Here is a 16928-nt window from a genome sequence, read left to right on the forward strand (position 1 = left end):
TGATGTTTGAATAATACCAAAAATAATGTGTAAAAAGGTTGAACCAAACAAAGTTTGAATAAAATTTTACCAGTTCCTGTTGTATTTTTTCCAAAAAATCTTTCATAACCGATTTTGCATGAAAAAATGAGAAATTCCAAGTTTTTATCTGTAAGAAAAATGCGTTCCTTAAGTGTAAATTTCTTGGAACAACATAATTTTTATAGAAAAAAGGGTTCTTGAGGAAATACTATGTTTTTTGAAGAGTTGAAATTAGGCGGTGAAATATAATCTCATTTTCAATGTTATTTTGCTTCATTTTATGTGGTAAAATAGCAATTTCAAATTATAGTTGCAAAATTATGGGATTTTCGAGACAATATTACACTTTTTGTAACAAAAATTTGTCATATTCTAACATGATTATTAATAAAATAAAACATAATGTCAGTTGCAAATATTTTTTCAGATTACATGTGCCCCCCCTCCCAAATTGGCCAGAAAAATTAGAGGACAAAACACATTTTTTTCTCAAATGTTAATTGAAATAGAGTTTTAATTAACTACAACCAATTTGAAGTGCATTTTATTGCGTTGATAAATATATATAGCATATTTGGGTTCGATTCAAAAAATTTTAGGTTTTGTGAAATTCCGACAGCAAATAGTTTTCTTCCGGCGAAAAATAATGATCGGTGTTTAGATATTTTGAAAACTAATGATTGAAAGGCACTTAAAAATGTGTTTGTTTTTTTTTTTTTCATTTAAATGTTAAAATATGACTAAAATTTTAATTTTTGTCATTTTCTGTTAAATACAAAAAAATGCGCTTTTCTAGAGAACCACTCAAGACTCATTTTTTTGGGGTCCGATCTGGTTGGCTCATTGGTTGCCAGTGAGGCCTGTTGGGTCACTCGCTCCGTACGAGAGATGGAACGGACCGATAAACCCACGGATGGATAATAATTTACGGCGCTCGCACCAAAGGCGATTCCAAACGGTTCTCCGGCTTTTGTCCGACATCTTTTTTTTTTTTCAACTTTTTTCCCCTCAATCTCCATCGCAACCCGTGGCCCCGGGAGCGCTTTTTATGGAACTTTATTATTTCAATCTACAATTCCGAAAGATAAATTCAGCAAGAGAGAGGAAAAAGTGGAAAATGAACGATAATTGAAAGACCGTCGCCGTCACCGTTTGGAACCGCCACACGGCTGACACCCGGGCCAAACAAGGCCCCAATTAACGAGCCAGCCTGGCCAAGCTGGTTTCTTTGTCATACCCCTCACAGCCACCAGGCCTTTTTAATAACGATTTATGACCCCCTTCTCGGAGCTTAAAAAACGCTAAATTGGAAGTGAAATAAGACGAAAAGTTTGAGCCGCGGCCGTCGCTGATAATAACGACCGCCCTGTGGGAACCGGCTGCAGCAGCTGACTCACGACATCGAATGGCGGCCATCTTTGTTCACAACCACTCTCCAGCGAGGGGACGCCATTTTGCTGTTTTTTTTTGTTGCTCACTCGCGCATTTGAAGAACTGGTTGGCGCAAATGCGAAAAAAAGTGCTGCGCAAACAAATTCTCCTGATTTGATATCCTTCAAACTGGTGGTGCTGCGTTATCGTTGACGTCGTAAATTACCACAAGTTCGTGTGTACTTTGAGATTACTCATTCAAAGCAGTGAAATGCTGCGAGGCATTGCAATGATGAGGGTGTTTGTGCTCAGATTAAAGGAATTATATTGACATTGGAAACATTTTGTCACAGCAAGTGCAGTCAGGGCAGGCAGGCAGGCGGTTTTACAATCTGTACAAAATGATAAAATCATCAAACAGTACGGCACAAATAGGTGACATGATACTGTGATTTGAGGTGCAAAAGATTTTTTTTCTTAAAGTTTAATTTGAAATCACTTTTTGTTAAAATTCCAATCAAACCCATATCGACGTGATCGTGCTATCTTGTTGGACGTCGCTTTTTGACGTTCCAACAAAAGGCGTTTCAATGTTTGACCATTTTGTGCATTGTCCTAAAGTTTGGTTGAATTTGGTTGCCGGAGACACGAATTCTCATTTCAAATGTTTACGGTAGTCAGGTATGTACGTGTGTCAAACGCGTTCTGACATAAATCCCTTTGGCCAGTTGTCGCACTTGCAGCAACTATCAGGGTGTGCACGATCAGATCGAAACTTCTTTCATATGAAGAGTGACAACAATGGAATTTTCTCAGGTTTTGTTTAATATGTCAGGAATGAAATCGAATTTTGGGGTTCCGGGTCAAAATGCATTGAAAGCTGCACCAAATTCAGTCATTAAATGGACTTGCAACCAAGGGTCCTGATTGCTCAAAATCAACCACTCCATTCGCGAGCACAAATAGCAGCCGACGCGATACTGCCCTGATGAATTCCTACCGTTTGTCACTCTATCACCACTCGCTCCCGAACACTCTCTTTTCTACTCTTCTCTCTCTCTCTGATCGGCTCAGTCTCCGAACGATTCAGACAGGCCGATCGTCTCCGATCACTCTGAACTGAAAACATTTTTTCTCTGATGCGCTGCGTTATACTCATTGATTTGGGTTGCCTAAAATCAATGTTATCAATTAAATTGTGCTTTATTTTGATTTCATAACATTATAGACACCATTCAAAGAAACTTCCACCAAGAAATAATCAAATTGATGGCAAACTGAGGGCGTGAAGACAAAAAGACTGCCGCGCTGGCATTTTGTGAGAGTGGCTCTTCGCTGAGCATGGTAGTGTGTGAGTGTCGTGAGCGACGGAGTAGGCAAATATTTTCACGATGTATTTGTTCGCTGAGTGAACAGTTCGGGCCACTCGCTGGCTGCTTGCGAGACTCATTCGCTCATGAATGCTAGCGGGTTGGAATAGGCGACGAATGGATAGGCGATGAGTGAGTGGTTTCTGTTCAATGAACCGAAAATCAGGACCCTTGCTTGCAACAAGATAGCACGATCACGATGAAATAAAGAGATTAATACTTTGAAAAACTCATTTTTCTCCACTTCTTTTTTTTAATTGACTGCCTTTTTCATAAAAAAAATGTTACGCAAAAAAATATTATTTTAATTTTTAGCTTGAGGTTTTTTCAATCAATTTTTTTTAAATCATATAATTTAGAAACAAGAACACGAGTTCAGTGAAAAAAATCCAGGAGTTGTTTTTTAAATTATGTAACTCCAGTCAAGACTCAATTATCCAAAGTACACTCAAACCCCGACAGTTGGTGTCAACCAACTGTTGTCAAACGAACGGGGTCACTTTTTAGTTTGACACCCCTTTTACACGGAGTTCACACACACTATCAAACGTTTGTTTTGATAGTGTGCGTAAGCGCCGTGTAAAAAGTGACAGATCGTCACTTTTTAGTTTGACTTTGACCAACCAACGGGGTACAAACTAAAAAAGTGTCAAACGAAAAAGTGACCAACCACCGGGGGTTGAGTGTACTTGGAAAAATCACCTAGGATAATTGAATCACATATATTGTATCCTGTCTTGTTCAGCAATATGGGAACCTTCCAAATGCTACTTGTGTTAAAATGTCAATTCAATCGAACCATTTAAAAATTAAAAATGTAAATCCATCGTTTCGAGATCATAAACAGTTGCAAGAAACAAGCACGCCGTGCCAACTTGTCGTACGTGAAATTTGGGCCAAATTGAGGTTAAGAACGCCACTTTGTGCAGCTCACAATGCCTCACCTTCACAGATCCCCAAAAGTCGATTTCAATTCTGAGATATTCAACGAAATCCTAAAAAGCTCCGTGCACTTTTGCCACTTTACATATGAAAGTAGTTTCAATGTTGTCATGCTATCTTGTCACTCCCTGAAAATTGATGTAAATGCGACAACTGGCCAAAGGGATTTCAGGTCAGAACGCGTTTGACACACGTACAAGTTAGACTACATTTGTAGTTATAACTCGGGACTCCAGGAACCAACTTCAACCAAACTTCGGAACAATGCACAGAATGGTCAGTCAAACAAAACGTGTTTGTCATTGTTTACATTGTGTGCTTTCATTTTTGTTTATTCAAGGTCAAACATTAAAACGCGGAACGTCTAAATGGCGGGTGTGACAAGATAGCACGACGACATCTCATATTTTGTATAGCAAAACAAAAATTTTGCTACCAGCATTGAAAAATGAGCCCAAACTGAACAGAAAATGAAAAATAATGCAGAAAAATAAAGAAGAATAAAAAAATTTCATCACGAGACGTACATTTATCCGACAAGGTTTACCAAGTTAGATAAATACAACTAGTGTTGAAAAAAAAACAAGTTTCACAACGAATCCAATACATTTTTTTTCCGCATTTCCGGAAAACATCCCTCAAGATAAGTGTCAAACTTAAAAACAGTACTTTTCCGAAAAAAATGCTGAAATGTTAAACTCACTCAAATGGATGCTTAATAGTAGTTTATGCAACAAGTTGCAAAAAGTGAATTTTTTCAGCACGAGTCGTACATTTATCCAACGAGGTTCACCGAGTTGGATAAATACGAAGAGTGCTGAAATAATCAAGTTTTGCAACGAGTTCCATACAATTTTTTTTGCAATTCCACAAAACACTTTTCGAAACAAGTGCTGAAAAGTTCAACTTTTCAGCACCCATTTGAGTGCTGAAAAGTTCAACTTTTCAGCATCCATTTGAGTGCTGAAAAGTAGAACTTTTCAGCATTTATTTTGAAAAGTGTTGCTATTCGATTCTGTTATTTTTGGTACAGAAAAGTAGGCTATTTCGTCGTTCAAGAATGACAGGAAAAGTACCTAAGTAGTTTCACGACGTAATTGCAAAAAAGACCTTTTTGCAATTCCGTCGTGAAACTACTTACTTTTCCTGTCATTCTTGAACGACCTACTTTTCTGTACCAAAATTAACAGAATCGAATAGCAACACTTTTCAAAATAAATGCACTCAAATGGGATTTCCAAAAAAGTTTCCGCGTGGTTTGTGCATGGTCCCCTGACGAACTGTCACTTTTTACACGGCGCTCACGCACACGATCAAAACACACGTTTGGTAGTGTGTGTGAACTCCGTGTAAAAGGGGTGTAAAACTTACGTTCGGATCGGAGTTTGAGTGTAAAAGTTTTTTTATTTTATTTATAAGACTCCAGAGTTTTCAAAAGATTTTTTTTATTATTTGGCTTAAATAGTTTCAAAATTTACTTTACAAAAAGAAACGATTAATTTAAAAATTCCAAGCTAAACTGTGTGAAATGTAGCAGTAATAGCATTTAATTATGGACTGGCATAAAGAAGCGATTTTTAATTTTAGCTTTTCAAACATAATTAGGAGAAGAATTATTGGACCCTCTCAAACAGTTTCGAAAACTAAGAGGTGACGTGGAAAAATTCAAGAAGGCGCGTGATTCTTGAGACCTTTTAGTTTTTTTTCTGTACCATGTATTAAAAGTTTAGAATTCATTGTAGTTATTAATATTAAGTAAGCGTGAAAGGCTGGCAAAAATTACCTCAAATAAAATTTGTATTGGCCTAATTGAGAAATTATTTCATCAGAATATTTTGAATCACGAGTCTTTCAATTTGTTTGTACAATACAACCATTTCATTCCAAAACCAAAGCCATGACTTTCATATCGCGCGCGAACGCCTCGGACGGTCCCCATAACCTGCGCTTCAATTATTACCGAATAAATTATGGATAATTCGCGTTCGCATCAGTCGTATAAACGACGACCCGCTCGGCAATAGTGTGTTGATTAGTATAGTACCTGCTGCTGCTGCTGCTGCCTCCACCCTTTTCGTGATGATACCGTCCCGGCCCAAGACGATTGACACTAAACTAATTTAGAAATAAAGTCATAAAAAATTTCGGCAGCAATTCTATTAACAAACCATGAAAAGAGAAGCCATCTTGGGGCATGGGATGTCGTTTTATCTTTTCTGAGATGACCAGCATGCCTTTTTTTAATTTTTGCACGATTTAAGTAAAGGTCCATAACTCACCAGTGGGACAGTGCTGCCAGCACTGCCGATGGGGGTGATTTATGGCGTTTTATTTGAAGAATATTGTCAACTGAGGCGCTCACGGTATATATTGCCATGAATTGCACACTATTAGGAGGTACTTAGATTGCGATGGGTGCCATATATTGAAACCAGTAGCTACTGGCGAGAAAAAGAGCATAAAGTTATAAAGCGTTTAGCATACAAATGAACCAAAAATGATCCGGACTAGAAGACCTCACCAACTCACCACACGAGGGAATATCTGGCCCAAATTGTGGCCAAATATTTTCGTACGCCAGATCAATCCTATAAAAGCGCGATTGCCCTCAATTGTAAACACCTGCGCCTAACAAGAATATGAGTATTATATGGCAATAAGTTAGCACTTTGGTTAATTGTTATACGATTATTTATTTACAAATATATTGACCGGGGGGTCCAATGCAATCGCACTTATACGCGAGCGTAGGAAATGCACCAATTGAGTGCGATATTCACCTTTGGGCTATAAACGGCCCAAATATGATTGAGGTTATGATGGTCCAAAACAAACCCAAAAAAAACACTTTGAAAAATCACAAACCCTAAAACGAAGAAGCAAGCATATTAGAGCCCAGTTTAGACAACAACAACAACCCCCTCCGGTACAATTTACACGTATGATGTGTTTATGTTGTTTTAAGGTTCTTTATGGTGATATTAAATAGAAATAAACATAAAAGCGCACGCGGCCACACCAAACGAGCAGCAGCAATGCAACCATAAGTTTATATTTTTGGCTTTGGCAGTCAATACAGCAACAACAACACTCTTGGACGGCCAATTTCGGGGCAGGTTTTTGGTTTGTAACCTGGAGGGCCGTGAAGGTATGAAGTGTGGTGTGTGGTCATTGGTTGAGGAAATTGACCATTACTTTGTCGTAAAAAGTTTGCTGCAAACTATTGATCAATAAACTGATTTGATTGAAGAAGATTATTTTTTTTCCACACAACTTAAAATTTTTAGCTTGAACATTTTACTATGTTAGTCTGGTAAGGTTTTGTGATTTAAATAGTTTTTTGAGTAATGACATACATTTTCAAATTAACATTTTTAAAAGGTAGTCCTATAAGCTATTGTGTTTCATATGTTTATAGGACTATTTCAAAAAATACTCTGGAAGTCTACAAGACAGTTCATGCAAGAAAAATATGTTTTACAAAATTTAAATTGTTTTCTAAAGAAATCAGATCAGGTCTCTTGAAAGTGAAAGTAACTCATACAGTTTTTTGAATTTGTTTTCTATAGCGAGTTAGACCAAATTTAACACAACTTTTATGAACATAGCATAATTTAGCCACATGCTAACGAGTCTCCTCCGCCTTTTTATATTTTTTTTAAATTTATTTTCATGCAGAACACATTATAGCAAAAATATAAATGCTTCATATTGATAAAGAATCAAAAAATGTGTAAAACCTCCTTTCAATTTTAAATGTAAAAAATTGTCGGCCAGGTCAATAGAATAGAAAATAAACGGTAATTTTTGGATCTGCAATAGCCCAGAAGGTCATTTAAAACAAAAATGTTTTTTTTTTTCAATTTCTCGTTTTTTGTAACTTTGCAGGATTACAAAGTTGTAGAGCGGACAATCACAAAAAAAAAACCGAAAACACAAAAGTTGCATTGTTAATTTGATTTGGTTAACCGCGGTGGATTTTCTTGAAATAATTCGAACTGTCAAAAATCCACCAAAGAATCTACCGTTGTATACTTTTCTACCACAGTTTTTTGTGTGCATAATGTGGTAGATGCTTTGGTGGATTTTTGACAGTTCGAACTATTTCAAGAAAATCCACCGCGGTTTACCAAAATCAAATTAATGATACAACTAAGAAGTATGTAGTCTTGTCAACAAAATTCTAAAAAACGAGTTATTTAAATTAAGTTTACCGAGTACTTAGTGCATGCATGTTTAACAATTTTACAGCCGATTCAGAGAAAAATGTTCGCACTCTGATATGAAATCAAGGGTTCGCTTGAGACATTTTCTTTAAAACGGCATTTCATCTTTTTCATTGCACAAAAAACGAAAAGTCCTACTTCCTCATAAGAATAGTGTTAAGCTAAAATAATGATTTGTTAAATAACAACTTTTATTAAATAAAATTGAGAAGAAGAGGGTTATTCTGCCCAATTTTCTTCGATTTTCTTTTATTTTTCCCGTGGTCATTTTGAGCAACGTTTGTTTTACGACAAACTTGACTTCTCTTGTTTTTAGTTTTTCTTGCATCAGTGTTAGTATTTAAATTTGCATTTATCTTGTCAAGTTTATGTTTGATTTTGGTAGTACCGTAAACCGGGGTGACTTTGATAAGATTTCAATTTGTTTTTAGAATAGGGGAAGGTGGGGCAAGACGACCATATGGGGCAAGAGGAACAATCGCTCGTACGGCCGTAATTTTTACAATTTTGATTATTTCCAGTATGAGGAATTGTTGCTAGCAATGCAATTAGCTGATTCTACTACCACATAACCGCCAAAACGACGTAAACGCCACGGAGCATAAGATTTAATGAAGTTTTTTTCAAAACCTTTGTTTTCTTATAATATTTGGAAAGTACAAAATAAGGCATAGGATTCGTTTTATGGCAATTTTTTTCAAAATGCAATTTTTCCTAGATCAGTAGTGTCCCTACCAATGTCTTGCACCTATTACAAAGTATGATTTAACTTTTGGCTATTTTTGTTGAGAGCTTTAAAAAAATCTTGTTCAGGTGGGGCAAGTGTACCATATAGATTTTTAGTATGGAAAAAAATACGAATTGCTGCAACAACATATTTTATTGGGAAAGAAATACTTAAAAGTACTTAAAAACTGATAAGTAATGTTAACAAAAAATTTCCAAACAAAATATAGTGATATCATGAAAATTAACTATTTATCATCTCAGTAATAATTTTTTTTTGTAAAAACGATAATTTTCTTAGTAAAATATTATTTTTTAATCTAAAAATGAAAGAAACGTTTCAAATACATTGTAATCTGATGTATCTAAGTGATAACAGTTCAATTGTTAGCAAATTAGCATGTTGTTTCATGCATTGTTCCTCTTGCCCCAACGGGTTGTTCGTCTTGCCCCACTAGTTGATCAGAACGCAGGGAAAATAAAAAAAAATAAAATTAGTTTTTTACAGTCAAAAACTGGATTTTTTAAAAACCTGTTTTATCAAAGTCTTAGTCAAGACCTGGAATAAGATGATTATTAAAAAATCCGACAAATTTTTCACGTTTTTAATGGGTTATAACGAGCATTTCCTTAGCTTGTTACACTTGCCCCACTTTCCCCTATTTTCCAACAGGTAAGGTTTTTCTCAAGATTATTATTTTTAAAACATGTACTGGGGTAGACCACACAAAGTCCATGCACTATTTCGGAAAAAAAGTTTTTTCAATAACGTTTAGAAAAATAGTTACGTTAAAAATTCTTAGTTTTAATTCCGGGGTGACTTTGATAGTCATAGTTTTTCTTGTTAAAATCATATTTAAGATGTTCAAACTTCATTTGTACGTTATATGTACCATCACTAAAGTAGCTAATATAGTTTTTAAGAAAAAAATCAATGTTTATATTTAGTTAACTAAGTGTATAAGCTTTTAAGCAAAATTCATATAAATTTTAGGTAAAATTGTTAAAATGTCAGAATTTTGCCTGAAATTTGTTAAAACTAGTTTTGTTTATAAAATTATCGATTTATATTGCATTTTATACTGAATTCGAAGCACAAATCACAAGTTTTCACATTTTACATGAAATTTGTTCAACTGAAATTGCCTATAAATTAAAAGAGTTTTTATAATTGTGTTTCAAAAAACACATATTATTTATTTTTTACAAACTTTTTTAACCTTCTCCTAGTGGAAAATTGTCCAAAGAATCCGAAAATGCATTTCGTTTTACGATTAAAAATCATGTTCATTGAGAAAATCATGACACTTTGAGAAGTCTAAAATAATGGCTTTCATCAACATTTTCTTAACTATAGTTAACTAACTTTTTTAAACCTGTCAAAATTTTATGAACAGTTCTTCTTGAGGTACTTTGAACACTTCTCTACCACGGTCAGTATGTTTCTGAACCATTCCTTACGTATTTTAATTGTACTCTTCATTTTGCGGAAAAATCGCAAACCTATCAAAGTCACCTCGGCTATCAAAGACACCCCGTTTTACGGCACTTGGCCTATCACCTCCTATCATTACATTTTGTCTTTCTAATTGTGTCGTTTTTAAAGTCACTTATTTGCATGTTTTTCACATTTTCTGCTATAGAATGACACCATTGTAGAACGTTCAATTTCACGGGAAACGGGAAATTTGCCATCTATTTCCCGGGAATTCCAGGGAAATAAAAAAAATTGAAACAAAATTGTATAGGACGGCAATGTGCGATCAATGAATAGCTAATTTTATAAGCAGTATTTCAAATCATGCAAGATTTGATAAATCAAAAAATGATCTCAGATATTTTTTGTTGCGAAGTATTTTTAATCAAAGTGTTTGGCCAGTGAGTGAAATGAACCTATACTACAAAATCATAAAATTTGTCTCTGTAATCAGTTTGAAAGAGTGTGATTAATCATGCAGAAATTATGTTTGTGAAATCTGACTTCCTATGTGTTTTTTTTTTGTAACTTGAAACATCTCACAAATATTTGGAGCAAGTTTTGAAATTTTCTTTGGGTACCTCTTAAACAGTACAAAATTTTTTTATTGTTTTTCTTCTGGTTTAATTTTGTCATATGATTTTCAGCTTAAACATTTTCTTATAGCACAAAAAGATGATTTAAAATATAAGTAAATTACATTCAACGTCAAACCGTAATTTCTTGACTAGTATTGAACCTGTTGAACTAATTCTTCTTGCACAATCCTATTTGATATAATTTATGATACCAATTAAACTGGCATCCAATTTGGTCATGGTGAACAAAAAAATAAAAAATAAATCTTTATTTTACTTTGGCAAGAAGGAGTTTATATCCTTTAATTAAATAACACCACTTATTCTTTATCAAGCTTATCTAAAATTACAATTTAATCCCATTAAGCAAGATCTATTTCCAATTATGAATGCTTCGGAAATTAATATGGTCAGAAAGAAACCTTGACATGACAACTTATAATCATCTCATTAATTCAATATGAGACGTGAATTGAATTAAATAAATTCTTTTATTCATATTTTCAAAAAAATATGAATATCAAAAATTGTTCCAAAAGTTAAGAAATTTATACTTCCGCTTAAATTTCGGGAACTCCCAGGAAATTTACTAATTTCCCGCGAAACGGGAAATATATTTTTACGGGAATTCGGGATTTTTTCCCGGGACGCTCTACGACCATTGTCATTTAAATTGGAAAAAAAATGTATAGAGGCTCAGTCAAGATTACTTCAAAAAAAAAATCTTGTTCAGGTGGGGCAAGTGTACCATATAGATTTTTAGTATGGAAAAAAATACGAATTGCTGCAACAACATATTTTATTGGGAAAGAAATACTTAAAAGTACTTAAAAACTGATAAGTAATGTTAACAAAAAATTTCCAAACAAAATATAGTGATATCATGAAAATTAACTATTTATCATCTCAGTAATAATTTTTTTGTAAAAACGATAATTTTCTTAGTAAAATATTATTTTTTAATCTAAAAATGAAAGAAACGTTTCAAATACATTGTAATCTGATGTATCTAAGTGATAACAGTTCAATTGTTAGCAAATTAGCATGTTGTTTCATGCATTGTTCCTCTTGCCCCAACGGGTTGTTCGTCTTGCCCCACTAGTTGATCAGAACGCAGGGAAAATAAAAAAAAATAAAATTAGTTTTTTACAGTCAAAAACTGGATTTTTTAAAAACCTGTTTTATCAAAGTCTTAGTCAAGACCTGGAATAAGATGATTATTAAAAATCCGACAAATTTTTCACGTTTTTAATGGGTTATAACGAGCATTTCTTAGCTTGTTACACTTGCCCCACTTTCCCTATTTTCCAACAGGTAAGGTTTTTCTCAAGATTATTTTTAAAACATGTACTGGGGTAGACCACACAAAGTCCATGCACTATTTCGGAAAAAAGTTTTTCAATAACGTTTAGAAAAATAGTTACGTTAAAAATTTTAGTTTTAATTCCGGGGTGACTTTGATAGTCATAGTTTTTCTTGTTAAAATCATATTTAAGATGTTCAAACTTCATTTGTACGTTATATGTACCATCACTAAAGTAGCTAATATAGTTTTTAAGAAAAAATCAATGTTTATATTTAGTTAACTAAGTGTATAAGCTTTTAAGCAAAATTCATATAAATTTTAGGTAAAATTGTTAAAATGTCAGAATTTTGCCTGAAATTTGTTAAAACTAGTTTTGTTTATAAAATTATCGATTTATATTGCATTTTATACTGAATTCGAAGCACAAATCACAAGTTTTCACATTTTACATGAAATTTGTTCAACTGAAATTGCCTATAAATTAAAAGAGTTTTTATAATTGTGTTTCAAAAACACATATTATTTATTTTTTACAAACTTTTTTAACCTTCTCCTAGTGGAAAATTGTCCAAAGAATCCGAAAATGCATTTCGTTTTACGATTAAAAATCATGTTCATTGAGAAAATCATGACACTTTGAGAAGTCTAAAATAATGGCTTTCATCAACATTTTCTTAACTATAGTTAACTAACTTTTTAAACCTGTCAAAATTTTATGAACAGTTCTTCTTGAGGTACTTTGAACACTTCTCTACCACGGTCAGTATGTTTCTGAACCATTCCTTACGTATTTTAATTGTACTCTTCATTTTGCGGAAAAATCGCAAACCTATCAAAGTCACCTCGGCTATCAAAGACACCCCGTTTTACGGTACTTGGCCTATCACCTCCTATCATTACATTTTGTCTTTCTAATTGTGTCATGTTTTTAAAGTCACTTATTTGCATGTTTTTCACATTTTCTGCTATAGAATGACACCATTGTAGAACGTTCAATTTCACGGGAAACGGGAAATTTGCCATCTATTTCCCGGGAATTCCAGGGAAATAAAAAAAATTGAAACAAAATTGTATAGGACGGCAATGTGCGATCAATGAATAGCTAATTTTATAAGCAGTATTTCAAATCATGCAAGATTTGATAAATCAAAAAATGATCTCAGATATTTTTTGTTGCGAAGTATTTTTAATCAAAGTGTTTGGCCAGTGAGTGAAATGAACCTATACTACAAAATCATAAAATTTGTCTCTGTAATCAGTTTGAAAGAGTGTGATTAATCATGCAGAAATTATGTTTGTGAAATCTGACTTCCTATGTGTTTTTTTTTTGTAACTTGAAACATCTCACAAATATTTGGAGCAAGTTTTTGAAATTTTCTTTGGGTACCTCTTAAACAGTACAAAATTTTTTTATTGTTTTTCTTCTGGTTTAATTTTGTCATATGATTTTCAGCTTAAACATTTTCTTATAGCACAAAAAGATGATTTAAAATATAAGTAAATTACATTCAACGTCAAACCGTAATTTCTTGACTAGTATTGAACCTGTTGAACTAATTCTTCTTGCACAATCCTATTTGATATAATTTATGATACCAATTAAACTGGCATCCAATTTGGTCATGGTGAACAAAAAAATAAAAAATAAATCTTTATTTTACTTTGGCAAGAAGGAGTTTATATCCTTTTTTAATTAAATAACACCACTTATTCTTTATCAAGCTTATCTAAAAATTACAATTTAATCCCATTAAGCAAGATCTATTTCCAATTATGAATGCTTCGGAAATTAATATGGTCAGAAAGAAACCTTGACATGACAACTTATAATCATCTCATTAATTCAATATGAGACGTGAATTGAATTAAATAAATTCTTTTATTCATATTTTCAAAAAAAAAATTATGAATATCAAAAATTGGTTCCAAAAAGTTAAGAAATTTATACTTCCGCTTAAATTTCGGGAACTCCCAGGAAATTTACTAATTTCCCGCGAAACGGGAAATATATTTTTACGGGAATTCGGGATTTTTTCCCGGGACGCTCTACGACCATTGTCATTTAAATTGGAAAAAAAATGTATAGAGGCTCAGTCAAGATTACTTCAAAAAACATAAAGTAATAAAATATAGAAAATGTTAGTAAAAAACACAGGCCTAAAAATATTACATTTTTTTTAAACATTGGCAAATTCACCTAAAACAAGTCAAACTTCCAACCCTAGACTATTTTAGAATTTTAAGAGTTCTTCTTTCCAATGCTTTTCAAAACTGGATTTTATATTTAATAAACATATGAAACACAAATCAAATGAAAGTAAAATCGTCAATCGCCTGAAGGCTTAAATTTTGAAGTTTAAGTTTAAACAAAGGGACGAAACTGATCTCCCCAAAAAATTGAAGAGCGACCACTGACCTAATAGACTCGAAATAAAAAGATCAAGTGATTTTTCTCGCCGATAAAGCAGCATAATGAAATCTATAAACTACAAATATTCAATCAAAACATTTCCAACAAAAACATTTGAAACGTTCAGCAAACACATGTTTTGTCTAAAGCGCATGGTTGTCTGTGTATTGTACATTTTTCTGCTTATGGCATACTTTTTTGCAAATAAAATGTATTTTCAAAATCATGTTGGTTAATTTCCATATTCCCATGTTGTCACAATATAGCGTATTATTTGCAGAAAAAAAACTTGAAAATTCGCAATCCAAAAAACGTGATCTAACTTTTTACAACAAAAAATGCACAACCTTGGAGGACTACAGAATCCAAAGATCCAAACACTAACGATTTCAAGGTTATGGCCACCAAGCAATAGTGTACCTCTGGGAGTCGATCAATCAAAGCAATAGTTTTGCCCTAAGATTTGCTTACCAATAGTTTGGTGCAAGTTTTTCCGCTAATAATCCGCAATTCACGCGATCGCGCCCACACTTTTTGATAATCACGCGATTAAAACATGAAGATACTGGTTTCACCAGCAACACAAATTTACTTCAACTACACCGCCAGAATGACCACGATCGTCCTTCAAGCAACGCCGTCCGTCGAACACTGATTTCACGAGGATGATCGCAATAGATCGATCGTGTTTATTGGTGTGCAATAAACACGATGGAACTTGTATAAAGCTGCTTTATCGGTGGAGTTTGGAGATCAAAGAGTGTTAATAGTATTGGAAATTCAAGAATTCAACAAAAAATCTTATTTGTATGAAAAAGTCAAAGTAAGGTAAGTTAGTGCGAATTTAAGCGAAACAATTTAATTAAAATAATGAATACTGTTCTAATTTAATTCATGTTGTTTATTTTTGATGGAAAATCTTATCTGAAAAATGTTTTTTTTTTTTAAATCAGCAATTGCATAAATTATTTATTTTTAGATTGTTACGCTTCCATCACTCTATTCTACATTTTATAAAAAGTTTTATTTAAGTAACTGAAATTTAGTGGATTTAGATAACATTAGAGAATATGTGTAAAAAAATGCAAAAAAAATGTTAATAAGAACGACGATGTAACCTAATTCCTAAATGTTGCATTAACAATATTAAAATAAAGTTTTTTTAATAAGCATAGAAAACAAGAATAGAACATTAACTAAACTAATTTAGTTTTAAGATTGATTAATTGAACATGATGATATTTTCAGTAGTTTATCTTCTTCTTTTCCAATCTGAGTTCCAAAAATCTATTTTTTCAATAAATCTCAATAGTGTTGTAATTGATTACAAATCGACGCTGTCGTGCTATCTTGCCGCACCCGCCATTTCGACGTTCCGAGAAAAACGCGTTTTAATGTTTGACCTTGAATAAAAAAAAACTAACGCACGCAATGTAAACAATAACAAACACGTTTTGTTTGGCTGACCATTCTGTGCATTGTTCCGAAGTTTGGTTGAAGTTGGTTGCTGGAGTCCCGAGTTATAATTACAAATGTTTACGGTAGTCTTACTTGTACGTGTGTCAAACGCGTTCTTACCTCAAATCCCTTTGGCCAGTTGTCGCTCTTACAGCAATTTCCAGGGAGTGACAAGATAGCACGACAAGACTTTTATATGAAAAGTGACAAAAATTTTCGGAGCTTTTTTGGTTTTTATTGAATATCTTTTGATTGAAATCGAATTTTGGGGATCTGTGAAGGTCAAAAGATGTGGCATTGTGAGATGCACAACATGGCGTTCTTAACTCAATTTGGCCCAAAATGCACGTACGACAAGTTAGCAAGACGGCGACGAAACGGAAAGTAAGCGTTGTAAATTGAAATTCAATTCAAGAAGTTTTAATTGTTTACAGCATTTTAGAATGTTGTTCAAGGCTTCAAATAAATGTAAAAAATGCGAGAAGCAACAATACAACAACAATGACATGATAATTTTGATTATAGAAAAATCTGCAACTGTTGATTGTTACTCGATTGATAAAGGCTTCTCTAAAAAGTTTTGCAATGACAGTTGTTTAAAAAGTCAATATAAAGAAACTGATGGAAATAGGACCAAAGCCTTAACCTGCCAAATGTACGTGACTTTCTCCTAGTTTATCAAATTATGTAGAAAAATACTCAATTTTAAATGTTGTTTCAAAAATGGCATTCTGAAGTTAATTCAATTTCAATTCAATTAGTGTTTATTAGTAAATAATCAATTTACAATTTCGTTTTTTTTATAACCTAATAGAGTTTTGGAGTTCCTTTCTACTATGGTTTACACTATAATTCATTTAGATGTAATTGGATATTCTAACAATGGATTTGGCAAGAAAAGTAAAAATAAAAAAAAACCTTCGAGATTTAATTCTGAAGTTAAATTCGATTTACAAACAGGAAACAATACCTGCCCTGAAATAACTGAAAAACTTTTTACGTTTGTTCTTTAGACTTGGCTCCCCGTTCAAAATGGCCGCTCG

The 16928-nt window shown here is 33.2% G+C and overlaps 1 protein-coding gene across 2 annotated transcripts in view; it reads right to left on the reverse strand.

Moving 5' to 3' along the window:
- Window positions 1-15088, reverse strand: part of LOC6036365 (homeotic protein caudal) — a 63026-nt gene extending 47938 nt beyond the window's left edge. For both annotated transcript variants that reach the window (XM_038255201.1, XM_001846371.2), the window contains exon 1: window positions 14899-15088. The gene's annotated coding sequence lies outside the window, so the exon portion shown is untranslated. The remainder of the gene's footprint in view (window positions 1-14898) is intronic.
- Between the last annotated feature and the right edge of the window lie 1840 nt (window positions 15089-16928).

Source organism: Culex quinquefasciatus, chromosome 2 (genome assembly GCF_015732765.1).
Source record: "Culex quinquefasciatus strain JHB chromosome 2, VPISU_Cqui_1.0_pri_paternal, whole genome shotgun sequence".
NCBI lineage: Eukaryota > Metazoa > Arthropoda > Insecta > Diptera > Culicidae > Culex > Culex quinquefasciatus.